Genomic DNA, 15,938 nt, shown 5'->3' with positions numbered 1-15,938 from the left:
CACTTTGGCTGGATTTACAACAAGTGTATCTTTAAAATGGTGTAAAATACTTGTATGTTTGAGGAATTTAAATGATGGGATTTCTGTTGTTTTGAATTTGGCGCCATGCAGTTTCACTGGCTGTTGACGCTAGCGTCCCACATACCCTAGTGAGGTTAATGTTATAATATATACTACATTACAAAACAGTTAACTTCTAATTAGTCCCAATCCCGGATCCGGGAGCACCCTCACCAGTAAAAAAGCTGACTAGCATAGCCTAGCATAGCGCCACAAGTAAATACTAGCATCTAAATATCATGAAATCACAAGTCCAAGACACCAGATGAAAGATACACATCTTGTGAATCCAGCCATCATTTCTGATTTTTTAAATGTTTTACAGGGAAGACACAATATGTATTTCTATTAGCTAACCACGATAGCAAAAGACACAACTTTTTTTTCTCCACCATTTTTTTACTGCATAGGTAGCTATCACAAATTCGACCAAATAAAGATATAAATAGTCACTAACCAAGAAACAACTTCATCAGATGACAGTCTGATAACATATTTATTGTATAGCATATGTTTTGTTTGAAGAATGTGCATATTTCAGGTATAAATCATAGTTTTACATTGCAGCCACCATCACAAAATCTCACCAAAGCAGCTAGAATGACTACAGAGAGCAACGTGAATTACTTAAATACTCATCATAAAACATTTATGAAAAATACACAGCGTAGAGCAAATGAAAGACAAAGATCTTGTGAATCCAGCCAATATTTCAGATTTTTTAAGTGTTTTACAGCGAAAACACAATTTAGCATTATATTAGCTTACTACAATAGCCAACCACACAGCAGCATTGATTCATGCACGTTAGCGATAGCGAATAAACCAGCAAAAGATATTAAATTTTTCACTAACCTTCTCAAAACTTCATCAGATGACAGTCCTATAACATCATATTACACAATACATATATTGTTTGTTCGAAAATGTTCATATTTAGCGGCACAAATCGTGGTTATACAATGAGAATAGCAGCCAAGCTGCAAACAAAATGTCGGGAGAAATCTTGGGAGAGGCACCTAATCTAATCAATAACTAATCATAAACTTGACTAAAAAATACAGGTTGGACAGCAAATGAAAGATACATTAGTTCTTAATGCAACCGCTGTGTTAGATTTTTAAAATTAACGTTACTACGACATACAGCGTGCGTTAAAGTGAGACCGCACCGAAATTAATGCCGGAATAGTAGTTTAACATTTTTCAACAGAACAACGAATTAACATCATAAATAGTTCTTACTATTTGATGAGCTTCCATCAGAATCTTGTGCAAGTTGTCCTTTGTCCAGAAGAATCGTTGCTCGGTTGTAGATTGTCGTCTTCAACTTTGGAATTAGCAGTAAACATTAGCCATGTGGCGAAGACGTGCCCAACTCACTATAACGCAGCACAAATGAAATACCGAAAATCGCCATATACTGATATAAACTGATATAACTCGGTTTAAAATAACTACATTATGATGTTTTTAACACCTATATCGGATAAAATCAGAGCCGGATATATCTAAAGCCTATAACAAGAGCTTTTCAGAATGCAATCCTGAGGTCTGTCTTGCGTCATGATGAACGTTGAAAAGAGTGCACACCCTGTTCCAAGAGCTTTTATACGGCCTCAGATTTACCTAGACACACCATTCCAATTCTCACTGCTTACTGACATCTAGGGGAAGGCGTATGCAGTGCATGTCGACCCATAGATTACATGGAAATTTATAAACTGACCCTGGAACAGAGCCCCCGATTTGAGATTTTTCAGTTCCTGACAGGAAGTTTGCTGCAAAATGAGTTCTGTTTTACTCACAGATATAATTCAAACGGTTTTAGAAACTAGAGAGTGTTTTCTATCCAATAGTAATCATAATATGCATATTGTACGAGCAAGAATTGAGTACGAGGCAGTTTAATTTGGGAACGAATTTTTACAAAGTCGAAATGGCGCCCCCCTATTGAGAGATGGTTAACCTTTTCTCAATCTAGGGGGTGCTGTTTCCACTTTGGAAAATATCGTCTCCAAATTAAACTGCCTCATACTCAATTCTTGCTCGTACAATATGCATATTATTATTACTATTGGATAGAAAACAATCTCTAGTTTCTAAAACCGTTTGAATTATGTCTGTGGGTGAACCAGAACTCTTTCTGCAGCAAAATCCATGACAGGAACTGCGAAGGTCTGAAAACGAGGCTCTGTTCTCAGATCAGTTTAAAGCTCTGTATGTATCCTATGGGTCGACATGAACTGCACCCGCCTTCCCCTGGATGTCAGTAACCAATGAGAAGTGGAATGGATTTCTACGTAGTTGTCACGATCGTCTTGACGTGAATGAGAGGACCAAGGCGCAACATGACTTGAATACATCTTCTTTTTATTACAACGACGAAGATGAACACGTAACACTTATACAAACTAACAAAAACAACAAACGATCGTGAAACTTAAACCGCAAGTGCACACACAAACTACTTACGTTCGACATATACAATGACCCACAAACAGCTAAAGCCTATGATCGCCTTAAATATGGTTCCCAATTAGAGACAACAGAAACCAGCTGTCTCTAATTGAGAACCCATTCAGGCAACCATAGACTTTCCTAGAAAACTCCACACAACCATAGACACAGCTAGATACATACACTCAACACAAACCCATACACTACCACCAACACCCCCTCTACCATATAATACCCCAAACACACACATACCCCATGTCACACCCTGACCTAACTAAAATAATAAAGAAAACAAATAATACTAAGGCCAGGGCGTGACAGTAGTTCTCAGAGCTTATAAAAGGGCAAGGAACGAAGGGAGCTCTCTTTTCGTCGTTCGTCATTGCGCAAAGCAAGACCTCAGGATGGCATTTTGAAACGCTCAGTTATCGACCTTAGATATATCCGTCTGTAATTTAATTCGATATAGGTGTTAGAAACATCGTAACGAAGTTATTTTAAACCGAGTTATATCAGTTTATGCGAGTATATTGCTATTTTCGGAATTTCCTTAGTATTGCGTTTTGGGGATTTGGGCATGTTGTGGCCACATAGCTATTGTTAGCTGCTAATTCCGAAGTTGAAGACGACGTTTTACAACCAAGCAACAATTCTTTTGGACAAAGGACACGTTGCCCAAGATTCTGATGGAAACTCGTCCAAAAGTAAGAGCTATTTATGATGTTATTCCGTATTTATGTGGAAAAATGTAAACGGATTTGTCCGCCATTATTGCGGCACTAGTCTGGCTGTAACGCACACTGTATGTCTAGTAACGTTAATTTTAAAAATCTAACTCAGCGGTTGCATTAATAACTAATGCATCTTTCATTTGCTGTCCAACCTGTATTTTTTAGTCAATCTAATCGATAAATAATCGTAAACTTAGGTGCCTTTTCAAGATGGCGCCGGCCAGAATGCATGACCTGTTGCCACTAATCACATTGTATAACCACGATTTGTGCTGCTAAATATGCACATTTTCGAACAAAACCTATATGCATTGTGTAATATGATGTTACAGGACTGTCATCTGACGAAGTATATCAAGGTTAGTCAAAAATTATATATCTTTTGCTGTATTGTTACGATCGCTAACCTGTGCTGTGTCACGTTCCTGACCTGTTTTCTGTTCGTTTTGTATGTGTTAGTTGGTCAGGATGTGAGTTTGGGTGGGCAGTCTATGTTTTGTGTTTCTATGTTGGTTTAATGGGTACCTGATATGGTTCTCAATTAGAGGCAGGTGGTTTTCATCTCCTCTGATTGAGAATCATATTAAGGTAGGTGGTGTCACATTGTTTGTTTGTGGGTGGTTGTCTCCTGTGTCAGTGTTTGTTGCACCATATGGGACTGTATCGTTCGTTCGTTTTGTTTGTAGTCAGTACTTGTTCGTTCGTTCTTCGTTACGTGTAAGTTCGTAGTCCAGGTCTGTCTACTTCGTTTATTGTTTTGTAATTTGTTCAAGAGTTTTTCGTCTTCGTCTGTTTGTTGTAAATAAATAATATGTCGAACTACAACGCTGCATTTTGGTTCAATCCCTGCTCCTCCTCTTCGGATGAAGAGGAAGAGGAACGCCGTTACAGAACCACCCACCAAATCAGAACTAAGCAGCGTATGTTCGAGCAGTGGAATACACAGGACTACTGGACTTGGGAGGACGAGCTGGATGGAAAAGGACCTTGGGCTCAACCAGGAGAATATCGCCGCCCCAAAGCTGAGCTGGAGGCAGCGAAAGTAGAGAGGGGGCGATATGAGGAGGCAGCAAGGAAGCAAGGCTGGAAGCCGGAGAATCAAGCTCAAAACCGCAGATATGAAGGTACGCGGCTAGCAAGGAAGCCCGAGAAGAAACCCCAAAAATTTCTTGGGGGGGGGGGGGCTAAGAGGTAGTGGGCCAAGGGCAGGTAGGAGACCTGCGCCCACTTCCCAGGCTAACCGTGGAGAGCGGGAGTACGGGCAGACACCGTGTTACGCAGTAGAGCGCACGGTGTCTCCTGTACGTGTGCATAGCCCGGTGCGGGTTATTCCACCTCCCCGCACTGGTAGGGCTAGATTGAGCATTGAGCCAAGTGCCATGAAGCCGGCTCTACATATCTGGCCACCAGTGCGTCTCCTTGGGCCGGCTTACATGGTACCAGCCTTACGCATGGTGTCCCCGGTTCGCCTACATAGCCCGGTGCGGGTTATTCCACCTCCCCGCACTGGTCGGGCGACGGGGAGTATTCAACCAGGTAAGGTTGGGCAGGCTCGGTGCTCAAGGGAGCCAGTACGCCTGCACGGTCCGGTATTTCCGGCGCCACCTTCCCGCCCCAGCCCAGTACCACCAGTGCCTACACCACGCACCAGGCTTCCAGTGCGTTTCCAGAGCCCTGTTCCTCCTCCACGCACTCTTCCTATGGTGCGTGTCTCCAGCTCAGTGCCTCCAGTTCCGGCACCACGCACTAAGCCTCCTGTGCGTCTCCAGAGCCCTGTACGCACTGTTCCTTCTCCCCGTACTCGTCCTGATGTGCGTGCCCTCAGCCCGGTGCCACCAGTGCCGGTACCACGCACCAGGCCTATAGTGCGCTTCGAGAGGTCAGTGTGCCCTGTCCCTGCTCCCCTCACTAGCCTTGAAGTGCGTGTCTCCAGTCCGGTGCCTCCAGTTTCGGCACCACGCACCAGGCCTACAGTGCGCCTCAGTCGGCTAGAGTCTGTAGTCTGCCCAACGCCGTCTGAGCCATCCGTCTTCCCAGCGCCATCTGAGCCATCCGTCTCCCCAGCGCCATCTGAGCCATCCGTCTCCCCAGCGCCATCTGAGCCATCCATCTCCCCAGCGCCGTCTGAGCCATCCGTCTGCCCAGCGCCGTCTGAGCCATCCGTCTGCCCAGTGCCGTATGAGCCATCCGTCTGTCCCGAGCCATTAGAGCCGCCCGTCTGTCCCGAGCCGTCAGAGCCGTTCGTCAGTCAGGAGCCGCTAGAACCATTCGTCAGTCAGGATCTGCCAGAGCCAACAACCAGACAGGATCTGCCAGAGCCGCCAACCAGACAGGATCTGCCAGAGCCGCCAACCAGACAGGATCTGCCAGAGCCGCCAACCAGACAGGATCTGCCAGAGCCGCCAACCAGACAGGATCTGCCAGAGCCGCCAACCAGACAGGATCTGCCAGAGCCGCCAGCGAGCCAGGATCTGCCAGAGCCGCCAGCGAGCCATGAGCAGCCAGAGCCGTCAGCGAGCCATGAGCAGCCAGAGCCGTCAGCGAGCCAGGATCTGCCAGAGCCGTCAGCGAGCCATGAGCAGCCAGAGCCGTCAGCGAGGCATGAGCGTCTAGAGCCGTCAGCCAGCCATGAGCGTCCAGAGCCGTCAGCCAGCCATGAGCGTCCAGAGCCGTCAGCCAGCCATGAGCGTCCAGAGCCGTCAGCCAGCCATGAGCTGCCCCTTAGCTTAGAGCTGCCATTTATCCAGAACTGCCCCTCAGTCCAGAGCTGTCTCTCTGTCCGGAGCTGCCCTTCAGTCCGGAGTTGCCCCTCTATCCTGAGCTACCTCTCTATCCTGAGCTACCTCTCTATCCTGAGCTACCTTGTCCCGGAGCTGTCCTTTATCTTGGTGTTGCCCCTTAAATTAGGTGGGTGGAGTAAGAGGGTGGTCATTCTGAGGGGGAGACGTAAGCTGGGATTGACTATGGTGGGGTGGGGACCTCGCCCAGAGCCTGAGCCACCACTGTGGTCAGATGCCCACCCAGACCCTCCCCTAGACTTTGTGCTGGTGCGCCCGGAGTTCGCACCTTAAGGGGGGGGGGGTTATGTCACGTTCCTGACCTGTTTTCTGTTAGTTTTGTATGTGTTAGTTGGTCAGGACGTGAGTTTGGGTGGGCAGTCTATGTTTTGTGTTTCTATGTTGGTTTAATGGGTACCTGATATGGTTCTCAATTAGAGGCAGGTGGTTTTCATCTCCTCTGATTGAGAATCATATTAAGGTAGGTGGTGTCACATTGTTTGTTTGTGGGTGGTTGTCTCCTGTCTCCGTCTTCGTCTGTTTGTTGTAAATAAATAATAATTCGAACTACAACGCTGCATTTTGGTTCAATCCCTGCTCCTCCTCTTCGGATGAAGAGGAAGAGGAACGCCGTTACATGCTGCTGGTAAATTGCTTGTGTTTCTGGCTATTGTGCTAAGCTAATATAATGCTATATTGTGTTTTCGCTGTAAAACACTTAAAAAATCTGACATATTGGCTGGATTCACAAGATGTTGGGCTTTCATTTGCTGTACGCTGTGTATTTTTCAGAAATGTTTTAAGATGAGTAATTAGGTATTTGGCGTTGGTCTCTGTAATTATTCTGGCAGCTTCGGCACTATTTCAGATTGCAGCTGCAATGTAAACTATGATTTATACCTGAAATATGCACATTTTTCGAAAAAAACATATGCTATACAATACATATGTTATCAGACTGTCATCTGATGAGGTTGTTTCTTGGTTAGTGGCTATTTTTATCTTTATTTGGCCGAATTTGTGATAGCTACTGATGGAGTCATAAACTGATGGAGTAAGAATATTGGTGTCTTTTGCTAACGTGATTAGCTAATAGATTTACATATTGTGTCTTCCCTGTAAAACATTTTAAAAATCGGACATGTTGGCTTGATTCACAAGATGTGCACCTTTCATCTGGTGTCTTGGACTTGTTAATGTGTGAAAGTTAAATATTTAAAAAAAATATATTTTGAATTTCGCGCCCTGCACTTGAGCTGGATGTTGTCATAAGTGTACCGGTGTCGGGCTGCAGCCATAACAGGTTAAACAGTCCAAAATCATATTACACAATTATACAAACAGTATCATACTCACTCATTCATTTTATACAACAAACAGATGTAAACCTCATATCTGAGGTTATTATATAAACAGCGGTATGGTAATGTAGCCACACAGTCTCACATGAGTTTCCCACGTGGTGACAAACGGGCATGTTAATAGCTGGGATCTTCACCGATCTTTAATACCCTTTCTGGAACATGAAATCTGTTCGTACCTCAAGTTCTGTGAGGTGGAAGAAAATTCCTTTGTCCTGAAAGTTTACCCTCTCTCTAATACTGTTCGGCCATGAGGAGATTCTCAGGAATTTACGACGTCTCTCTGTGATCACAGCATGGGTTGAAGGAGGAAAGGGAGAGGCAGGGAGAGGGGGATGGGGTTTGCTATACCCAAGCAGGCAACGTCATGACACATGTTAGTGGATTTTATACTGCAAATACATACATTTGCAAACAACTGTTACAAACTGACAATGGCACAAACATGGAAGATGAATCCAACAACTGATAGGTGAATATTATAATGTAAGAATCTGTAGTAATGCTATACTATAGTGTTTACCATGGTTTATGTTTCTTACACCTCACTGAGAACAGACATATTGAATCCCTATGGAGATGTCAAGGAGGTGTTTTTGTACTGGGGTACATCTAACATATTTACATTTGTATTTTTTCCTCAGAAATCATTTCTTATGGGTTACCTTCATGTGTGTGCAAAATATTACTGTTCTCAGATTTTTTTATTTTTTTTATTTTAGATGTGTATTTTTTTTATTAAATTGGGCGGAATATATTCCTTGTTTAGCTGGAATAACATTTTCATATCCTATATATTTGATTATATATTTGGTTGTCTCACCTAGCTATCTTAAGATGAATGCACTTACTGTAAGTCGCTCAAGATAAGAGCATCTGCTAAACAACTAAGATATCAAATGTTTTACACACAGATCTCACATTACTGTATTGAATTAAAAATATATATATACGTTTAAATATATTAATGTCAGAAATGTATCATTTGTACAGTTCTTTATTAAAAATGTAGTTATGAATTACTTATTTCTCTGAGAGTGAGGCAGATATATTGCATTTTGCAAAAGAACATGATTATTAGTCTCCTTAATTAGCGCTAGGGGTCAGATTTAAAAAAAGAAATAACGTGCCCAACGTATACAGACATTTTCTCTGGCCCAGATTGTAGAATATGCATATAATGTACAGATTAGGATAGAAAACACTCCAAAGTTTCCAAAACTGTCAAAATATTGTCTGTAAGTATAACAATACTTATTCTGCAGGCGAAAACCTGAGAAAATATAACCCGGAAGTGAAATCTGTGTTTCCTGGACCGTCTATCCTCTATTTAAAGGGATATCAACCAGATTCCTTTTCAAATGGCTTCCTCAGGCTGTGACCAGGCTTTAGACATAGTTTCAGGCTTTTATTTTGAAAAATGAGCGAGATGTTTCATAAGTAGTCAGGTGTCCTCTGAATGTTTCCTGCGCGCGACAGAGGGGCTCCCCATTTTCCTTTTCTCTCTTAAAGAATAGGTTATGGTCCGGTTGAAATATTATCGATTATGTTTGTTAAAAACAACCTGAGGATTGATTATAAAAAACATTTGACATAATTCTACGACCATTACGGATACTTTTTGGAATTTGTCGAACGGAACAAGGCTTTTGTTTTCTCAACATAATGCGCAACCCAAATGGCGTTTTTTGTTATAAAAGTAATATTTATCAAACGAAAAGAACATTTGTTATGTAACTGGGAGTCTCGTGAGTGGAAACATCCGAAGATTATTAAAGGTAAGCGATTCATTTTAATGTTTTTCTTACTTTCATGACCAAGCTAACCAAGCTAATATAAGGCTAACTGTTGTAGCATTGAAAGCTACACTCACAAAAGCTTGGATTTCTTTCGCTGTAAAATATATTTTCAAAATCTGACACGATAGGTGGATTAACAACAAGCTAAGCTGTGTTTTGGTATATTTCACTTGTGATTGCATGATTATAAATATTTTTAGTAATATTTTTTAAATCTGATACGTTTGGAAATTTTCATCTTCCTTTCAGGACTGGAACGAGGCTGTAGTTTTCTCAACATAACGCACAACCCAAATGTCGTTTTTTTGTGATAAAAGTAATATTTATCAAACAAAAAGAACATTTGTTGTGTAACTGGGAGTCTCGTGAGTGGAAACATCCGAAGATTAACTAAGGTAAGCGATTCATTTTATTTATTTTCTGACTTTCGTGACCATGCTAATTTGGGGCTAGCTGTTGTAGCATTGAAAGCTACACTCACAAAAGCTTGGATTTCTTTCGCTGTAAAATATATTTCCAAAATCTGACACGATAGGTGGATTAACAACAAGCTAAGCTGTGTTTTGGTATATTTCACTTGTGATTGCATGACTATAAATATTTTTAGTAATATTTATGCATTTGGCGCCCTGCAATTCTAGCTGTTGTTTAGGAAAGTGATCCCGTAAAAGGGATCCGTAGCGCAGCGAAGTTAACTGACTTGCATTGTCTTATTCATAAAGGTTAAATAAAAAAACAGCTCTAAATCAGAACATTAGTTTAATTTAGGATGTTCTTCAAGGATCTATCCTTGGTTCATATAATGATTTTAGTTTACTTAAATTACTTTCATCTGGTATCTAATAGTACATTTGAAGAGTTTCATTCCAGACGCTATATTTCCATTTTCAGAAATGTTGGTAAATTAGCATTTATTGTTTAAAGAAATTATGAAAGAGTGTGTGTTTTTTCACTATTTAATCATGACATACTGTACATGTATTTGTTTAAAGTCTATCACTTGATGGTTTCATTAAGAACAAATTCTTATTCATAATGACAGCCTACTGGGGAACAGTGGGTTAACTGCCTTGTTCAGGGACAGAAAGACAGATTTTTACCTTGTCATCTTGGGGATTCAATCCAGCACCTTTCGGTTACTGGCCCAACGCTCTAACCGCTAGGCTACCTGCCGCCCCTGTTCAGTGATGACTATAACAATGGAAGTAATAAAAATTATTATAATAGTAATATACTAAACTGTAAAGAAATGTACAATCCAAAGTTGACAAAATGGTGTATTTAATTTTGACCGTTCATAATGCAGGTCAACCCAGTTTATAACACTCACATCCTTTTATACCAGCTCTATATGCAAAGGACCTAACACATCACCCCTCTCTGTATAAAAAGTGGACTGTCTGTGTTCATGTTCTCTGCATCTCTGCTGCTGCTCCTGCTGGTAGCTGCGTCCTGTGAGTCTCTCAAGATTTGGGGAAAGGAATGGGTTGATCCTCGATAAAATATATTGAGAAAATATTTTTTTAATAATAGCCTTTACAGTCACACTGAGCTATCCCATGTAGCATAATGACTATTTATGTTTTTTTCCAATAGATGTGTACTGTGGTGGTCTTGAACTCAGCCAGCCAAGTTTAATGGTTGTAAAGCCTGGAGAATCTCCGATCATCACCTGTAAGGTCTCTGGGTATTCTGTTAGTGATAGCAGCATAAGCTTTGCCACAGGTTGGGTTCGAAAGCCTGCAGGGAAAGCAATGGAGTGGATTTCCCATATTTGGGATGATGGAGATATATTCAAAAATGATGCACTGAAAAACAAGTTCAGCATTTCAAGAGATGCTTCCAGCAACTCTGTGTCTTTACAAGGGCAGAGCCTGCAACCTGAAGACACAGCTGTTTATTACTGTGTTCGCTACCCTCAACACGTCTCATAAGTAAACTCTGAACTGCAGAGAGCAGAATAAAGGACAGGGAGAAGAGAGAATAAAGGAATAGAGCAGAAGATCTATCCCCTGTCAGGATATTTAAGCCTCTAGAGGGCGGTCTATGCAAAGTCTCCCTCCCCTTCATCCTTTTATAATCACACACTCAATTCTGGCCTTCTCATTATAGGCAGATTGGACTGACATTACAACATTACAAGTCCTGTACTAACTAATACTGAACAATGGATTTATGACTGTCTGGAGTATAGTTCTCATGGTGATTACCATACACATTAAGTAAAGCATTACATGACTGAAGAATGTATGAGTATCATGGTTAAACTCAAAATGTATGTAAATACCAGATCTGCAACTGAGTGTCAACATTTTTGATTTGCAGGTGCTTGCTGTGATGAGATGGATCAGTCACCTTCTCAGGTGAAAAGATCTAGAGACACTTTTAAATTGTCTTGTCAAATCTATGGGTTTGATATGACAGGCTACTACATAAGCTGGATAAGGCAGAAACCAGACAGAAGTCCGGAATGGATTGGGAGAATTAACTCATGTTCAACAGATGCTCCAGACTACTCAGACTCCCTGCAAGGCCAGTTCACTCTGACTGAGGACGTCTTCACAAGCACACAGTTCTTAGAGGTCAAGAGTCTGAGATCAGAGGACTCTGCTGTTTATTATTGTGCTCGACAGACACACTGACTGAAGCTGGTGAAGCAGCTGTACAAAACCCCCCCTAACAACATGGCTAGCTGGTGTACTACTTCCTCTCTTTGTGTCACACTAGATGAATACTAAGTATAATTACTGTAAATAATACAACAAGAATATCACAAAAGCACTACACAATAAAAGACTCCAGCCTCTAACATTCAAACTATACAAAAATATGATCTCCTGTCCATTCTGGTCAATCTTACTTGTTCCTTACTGTTTTTAGTTTGAGTCTATTTCTGTATGATGATCACATTAATATAATTCTGTCTGATAAAGATGCTCAAAACATAATAGCTAATATGAGTTGCATAAAATGTACTTCTGTGTTATTGTAAATAGTATGTTTTTCACTGTTTATAATGTGTGTGGATGTTTTATGTGGATAACATTGATATCAGTGGACAGTGTGTTTTCCACTGCTGTTGAGTTGTATATATGTGTGTGTGTGTGTGTGTGTGTGTGTGTGTGTGTGTGTGTGTGTGTGTGTGTGTGTGTGTGTGTGTGTGTGTGTGTGTGTGTGTGTGTGTGTGTGTGTGTGTGTGTGTGTGTGTTTAAAGAACTGACACGCATCATTGCCCGTTTTCGTCTAAAGAGACCAAACTGAACGATAATTTATAGCTAAGGCTATCTGACTATGGGATACTCCTCTTTCAAGTAAAAGGTTATTTGTAATGTTCCTAAGATCTGTGGTTCGTCATGTAAGTTGAGAGGGGTGTATCTTGGCTATAAAAGATACTAAGAATTATTTTGTAAGCACTCTCAGAGAATTCATTTATAGACACTGAATTGATCTGAGATTCAAAAGGGCTATGGTGAAGCTCATATAATTAAAGATGGACTTTATAATATAACTCTGACTTGTGTGTGGTTTACTCTCTCATCAATTGGTAATACAGGAAATTACCACGACAAGACACAGGAGGCTGCAGTGCTGTACAAAACCTGGTCGACACTGATCTTGGTATGAAAGTCTCTAGGGGGACACAGATTATTAAACCTAGTCCTGGACTAAAAAGCATGCTCAATTGAGAATGAAAAAAGAGACGTGATCGTGACTCAATGGTTAAAAATATAAATAAGGCCTAGATTTTTTGCCCATATCGTGCAGCCCTACGTAGCAGTGTGGAAATTATCTCAAATGAGTACAGGAAATTCATAATTTGATGAAATTGCAGGAAATAATTTTGGGTTGAAGTTGAATTGAACAGTATAAAACAATAGGAATGGAGAAAGATGCACTCATATCAGTTATAAAAAGCAGTTTCCATCTGTCCTTCACTCAGTTGGAGTAGACAAGTGCAGCTTCTACCAGTTTAACTACAACACAAACCATGTTCCCTACATCTCTGCTGCTGCTGGCAGCTGCATCCTGTGAGTTTCTCTTCATTTGGGGGGATATAAATACAAAAAAAAACTATGATTATTATTTCAAAAGCCCAACTAATTAGTAATGCTGAGTAATTTGGACCATCATTCATTGTTTTCTTTTTCACAGGTGTACACTGTGGTGTTGAGCTCACCCAGCAAGGCCCAATGGCCATAGAGCATGAACAGTCTTTGGACCTGTAAGGTCTGAGTATTCTTTGATTAATGATAACTATGCAACAACTTGGATCCAACAGCCAGCAGGGAAAGCACCAGAATGGATATATTTGGGGTGGTATTTGGGGTGGTTAAATTATTAGATAAAAATATTTACTGAAAAACAAGTTCAGCATTTCCAAAGCCCCTGCTAGAAGCATAGTGATTTTAACAGGTCAAAGTCTGCAGACTGAAGACACAGCTATGCATTACTTTGCTCGCTACCCTCCACAGTGACACAAATCAGGGCCAGACCTGTATTATTAAAACCCTCAGCCTCTTTTGAACAATAACATAGATGTTAGTGTAGCAGCTTAGACCACATAAACAGATAATAGTATCCTCTAAAACAGGAGAAATGACAAGACTGAAAATAAGTTGTCTGGTTCGTGGACAACTTTGCTTAGAATTTATGAAACACATTCTCAAAATATCTATTTTGTATTTTTCTTTTGGTATCAAAAATAATCACTCACATATAAACCATCCATCACAAACACGTAAAAATACATTTGGACCTAATTCCTATTTAACAAATTCACACCCTCACTCATTCATTCATTACCCAGTGCAAGACCATTCACATGCACACTGGCCTATCCCCACAGCTTAAAACTTTTCATTTAACTAGCATACATGGCTAGAAAAACAGTTTAATATATCCACTAACCCTCCCCGATTAACAATGAGCAGCCATCTGTTACAACAACTTCGTAAAACCACTAACAGACCATTAGTAGTATATTTTACTTACAAATAACGATAAAGCGCATACTTTATACATAATACCGACCTATAAAAGAGGAGAAATGAGACTGTAAATAAGATGTCTGGTTCAGTGTTGCCAACTCCTCAGTAAGGAAAGTAGCTATTGACTGTCCTAAAAGTTGCTAGAAGTCACTAAATGACGTCATCGCCTAATTTGCATAATTGTGCATGTAATTGTGATGGGCGCTGTAGGAGAGAGGAATAACGTTGTGGGAGAGACAAAAAGTGAGTAAAAAACACCCTGAATGTGTTTAGAACTACAAATGACCTTTCTTCTGTCGATTCTTGTTTTTTTTATGTCACAATTCCAACCCTTTTGGCAAAAGTGACCCAAAAGAGACACTCTGGAGTTACTTAGTTTTTTTTATTTTTATATTTAATATTTTATTTTATTTTTCTTAATTTGGTTTGGTTTTTAACCTCATGGTCCACTTAGTAGCCTAAAACAAGTCACAGTAAAACATGAAAATTTTTGACCATCATTTTTTAAAACATTTGTTTGTATACAACCTACATTATCTTCTTATGGCTGCATCCCGCTACCGGGATCGATATGACAACAGCCAGTGAAAGTGCAGGGCGCCAAATTCAAACAACAGAAATCTCATAATTAAAATTCCTCAAACATACATGTGTTTCATATCATTTTAAAGGTAATCTTGTTGTTAATCCCACCAAAGTGTCCGATTTCAAATATGCTTTTCAGCGAAAGCACTACAAACGATTATGTTAGGTCACCACCAAACCACAATAAGCACAGCCATTTTTCCAGCGAAATATAGCAGTCACAAAAAGCAGAAATAGAGATAAAATTAATCACTAACCTTTGATTATCTTCATCAGATGACACTCATAGGACTTCATGTTACACAATACATGCATGTTTAGTTTGATAAAGTTCATATTTATATCAAAAAATCTGAGTTTACATTGGCGCGTTACATTCACCAGTTCCAAAAACATCAAGTGATTTTGCATAGCCACATCGTTTCAACAGAAATACTCATCATAAATGTAGATGATAATACAAGTTATACACATGGAATTATAGATATACCTCTCCTTAATGCAACCGCTGTGTCAGATTTCAAGAAAACTACGGAAAAAGCAAATCATGCAATAATCTGAGACGGAGCTCAGAACAATAGCCAAATTAGCCACCATGTTGGGGTCAACAGAAACCAGAAAATACATGATAAATGTTTCCTTACCTTTGATGAACTTCATCAGAATGCAGTCCTAGGAATCCCAGGTCCACAATAAATGCTTGATTTGTTCGATAATGTCCGTTATTTATGTCCAATTAGCTACTTTGGTTAGCGCGTTTGGTAAACAATTCCAAAGTCACAAAGCGCGTCCACTATAACGTGACGAAATGTCCAAAAGTTCCGTAACAGTCAGTAGAAACATGTCAAACGATGTACTGAATCAATCTTTAGAATGTTGTTAACCTGTTCTGGCTGCAGCCCGACGCCGGTACACCTATGACAACATCCAGCTCAAGTGCAGGGCGCGAAATTCAAAATCTATTTTTTTTTAAATATTTAACTTTCACACATTAACAAGTCCAATACAGCATTTGAAAGATAAACATCTTGTCAATCCAGCCAACATGTCCGATTTTTTAAATGTTTTACAGAGAAAACACCACATATATTTATGTTAGCTCACCACCAAATAAAAAAGAGGACAGACATTTTTCACAGCACAAGTAGGATGCAAGTAGCATGCACAAGCCAACCTAA

General features: G+C 40.4%; 1 protein-coding gene across 1 annotated transcript in view; it reads right to left on the bottom strand.

Moving 5' to 3' along the window:
- Nucleotides 1-15,938, bottom strand: part of LOC120034204 (immunoglobulin gamma-1 heavy chain-like) — a 596,842-nt gene that overhangs the window by 182,516 nt on the left and 398,388 nt on the right. The gene's annotated exons all lie outside the window — the stretch shown is intronic.

This window comes from Salvelinus namaycush, chromosome 41, assembly GCF_016432855.1.
Source record: "Salvelinus namaycush isolate Seneca chromosome 41, SaNama_1.0, whole genome shotgun sequence".
Classification (NCBI taxonomy): Eukaryota; Metazoa; Chordata; class Actinopteri; order Salmoniformes; family Salmonidae; genus Salvelinus; species Salvelinus namaycush.
Note: the sequence above shows the minus strand (reverse complement) of the source record. Positions and strands in the feature narration are given on the sequence as shown.